The following is a 3674-nucleotide window of genomic DNA, read 5'->3' as shown; positions in this document are numbered from 1 at the left end:
GAGCAATGATAACAGAGTCAGGTAACTACTTGAATGGAGGGAAGAGAGGGGGGAATATACTGAGAAAAAAATTAGTTGAAACCTCAAATTATTATGGCCACTTTATTCATTAGAACCAGTAAATTGCTTTTCTGTAAACTTTTCTCATGACTTAAGGAACTTTGATTTGGAGTCCAGAAAGAACTGTGGTATAGTGACTTTCATAAAAACCAGTTTAACCCTATAAAAGCTAAGTTCCTAAAAGCCCCACAATGAGAAGTGGGGCCATGATGCTGAAGAAAAGGATGTTCTTATGAGAGTTTCACTTCTTTTTCTCATCATAAAACAACTTCATGGAAGCTGCCTTTACTTACCAACCTCAGAAGCTGGGCTGTCCTCTCCCTTGGCTCTCCTCAAACTCCCCCTTCCAATTGCTCCCTCCTTTATAGTTCTGCAGCTCTAGGGAGCAACCAGACCTCCTGAGGTAGCTGCTTGGTTGAAGTCTCCAGTGAGACTAAGGGCCATGTCTACAAGGATCTATAGAATCAGTAATTTTCAGATGAATTTATGGTGTTCTAATTATCATTGATACTGATTACAGAGCAGTTAATTGGGTTGCAACGAAATAGTAATTTTCAGACACAAAACCAGTAAAATGGTCAGATATATTGTACAGGAAAGAATGTGGCTCACTAACAGATCAGGGAGTTAAAAGACCTTGTCTCAGTTTTTATAAAAAAGTTCATTATGGAAGAATGTAATTAAAAGTCACCTCTGAGACAAAAACCACATGATCACATCAATTGATGCGGAAAAAGCATTTGACAAAATCCAAAACCTTTTTTTGATAAAAACTCTTAGCAAAGTCAGAATAGAGGGATCATACCCCAAAATAATAAAAGCCTTATATGACAAACCTAAAGCCAACATCATACTCAATGGGCAAAAACTAAAACCATTTCCCCTAAGAAAGAGCAGGAACAAGACAGGGATGTTCACTTTCACCACTCCTATTCTACACAGTATTGGAAGTGCTAGCCATAGCAATTAGACAACAAGAATAAATAAAAGGATCTAAATCAGAAGCCAAGAAGTAAAACTGTCATTATTTGCAGATGACATGATATTATATATAGAAAACCCTAAAGACTCCATAAAAAACTACTAGATTTAATAAATGAATTCAGCAATGTAGCAGGATACAAAATTAACACCCAGAAATCTATGGCATTTTTATACACCAATAACACAAGGAAGAGAAACAACCCAATCAAAAAATGGGCAATGGACCAAAATAGATACTTTTCAGAAGATGACATACAGAAGTCCATGAGACATATGAAACCATGCTCAAAGCTACTAATCATTCGAGAGATGCAAATCAAAACAACAATGAGGTACCATCTCACACCTGTCAGAATGGCTATCATCAACAAATCAAATGACAAGAAGTGCACTAATCATTCGAGAGATGCAAATCAAAACAACAATGAGGTACCATCTCACACCTGTCAGAATGGCTATCATCAACAAATCAACAAATGACAAGTGCTGGTGAGGATGCAGAGAAAAAGGAATCTTCGTGCACTGCTGGTGGGAATGCAGACTGGTGCAGCCACTGTGGAAAACAGTATGGAGTTTCCTCAAAAAATTAAGAATGGAACTCCCATTTATACAGTGATCCCTCTTCTAGAAATATATCCCAAGAAATCAGGAACACCAATCAGAAAGGATATATGCACCCATATGTTCATAGCAGCACAATTTACAATAGCTAAGATCTGGAAACAGCCCACGTGCCCATAAGTAGATGACTAGATTAAAAAGAGGTGGTACATCTACACAATGGAATACTACGCTGCTGTACAAAGGAAAGAACTCTTACCATTTGCAAAAGCATGGATGGACCTGGAGAACATTATGCTAAGCCAAATAAGCCAGTCAGAGAAAGATAAGTATCACATGATCTCACGCATTTGTGGAATATAATTAAACAACATAAACTGATGAACTAAAATAGAACCAGAGACACACTGGTAGAAGCATTGAACAGACCGTCAAACCTCAGAGGGAAGGCAAGGGAGGATGAAGGGGTGGGTAAGAGATCAACCAAAGGACTTGTATGCATGCTTATAAACATAACCAATGGACACAGACAATAGTGGGGGTGAAGGCCTGTGTTGCAGGTTGGGCGCGGGCTGGGAGAGGTCAGTGGGGGAAAAGGGGGACATGTGTAATATTTTCAACAATAAAGAATCTAAAAAAATAAAATAAAAAGAAAAGTCACCTCTGTGTGATATCTTAAGTGCAGAGTTAATATTCAAATAAATTGCAAAAGACTTACCAGTTGTTTGGTAACTCTAAGAAAACAGTAGCATTGATTGATAAGACAGTGCAGTATCATAATTGTCAGCATGAGTTCCTAAGCTAGTTCTATCACTTATAACAGTGGTTCTCAACCTTCCTAATGCCGCAACCCTTTAATGCAGTTCCTCACGTTGTGGTGACCCCCAACCATGAAATTATTTTTGTTGCTACTTTATAACTGTAATGTTGCTATTGTTATGAATCATAATGTAAATATCTGATATGCAGGAAGTATTTCCATTGTTACAAATTGAACATAATTAAAGCACAGTGATTAATCACAAAAACAATATGTAATTATATATGTGTTTTCCGATGGTCTTAGGCAACCCCTGTGAAAGGGTCGTTCGACCCCCAAAGGGGTCCCGACCCACAGGTTGAGAACCGCTGACTTATAAACTGTGGGCCTTGTTACTTTTCCTATCTGTGCCTCAGTTTCCTTACCTGTAAGATGGGATAATAGTTTTACCTACCTCAGGGGGTTGGTATGAAGCTTGAATGAACTAATATGTGTAAATCACTTAGGATAGTGCTTGGCTCCTAGTAGGTATTATATATTAGTTGTTATGAAACTATCATTACTTTGAGGAAATATCTCAGTGACATATTCAGAGAAGATAAATGTGTATGTGAAGATTAATGGACATCAAAAGAAAGCCTGTAATTATCTAGGAACTGAGGTAATCACTTACTCACTTGTTCAACAGCCAGGGAAACTGTGGGTTCATTAGACAGTGTAATAAATTTAATAGTAGTATGTTTGAAAGATGTAATGTGCTTCAGATACCTCTTTTAAAAATACATGATTATAATGTCTATGCTTATACTTTACTAGAGGCTTATACTTTACAAATTTGTTCACCAGTGGGGTCCCTCCATCTGGCTGCAGGATGGAGCCAAAACCGGCTCTCCGACATCCCCCGAGGGGTCCCGGATTGCGAGAGGGAACAGGCCAGGCTGAGGGACCCCACCAGTACACAATTGGGGCCAGGGAGGGATGCAGGAGGTTGGCCAGCAGGGAGGAACTGCGGAAGAGCTCCAGGGTGTGTCTGGCCCATCTCACTCAGTCCCCATCAGCAGAACCCCAGCAGCAAGCTAACCACTGGTTGGAGCGTCTGCCCCCTGGTGGTCAGTGCACGTCACAGTGAGCAGTTGAGAGGCCTTAACCTTAATGTATCATTAGCATATTACGCTTTGATTGGTTGAATGGCCAACCGGTCTACCGGACACTTAGCATATTAGACTTTTATTATATAGGATAATGTGATAAGAAGAGATTAAAATGAGGAGGGAGACATAAAGTACTCAATATAACTAGTAATCAAAAA

Source organism: Myotis brandtii, unplaced genomic scaffold (assembly GCF_000412655.1).
Source record: "Myotis brandtii unplaced genomic scaffold, ASM41265v1 scaffold613, whole genome shotgun sequence".
In the NCBI taxonomy this organism is placed as follows: domain Eukaryota; kingdom Metazoa; phylum Chordata; class Mammalia; order Chiroptera; family Vespertilionidae; genus Myotis; species Myotis brandtii.
This window is presented reverse-complemented; position numbering follows the sequence as displayed.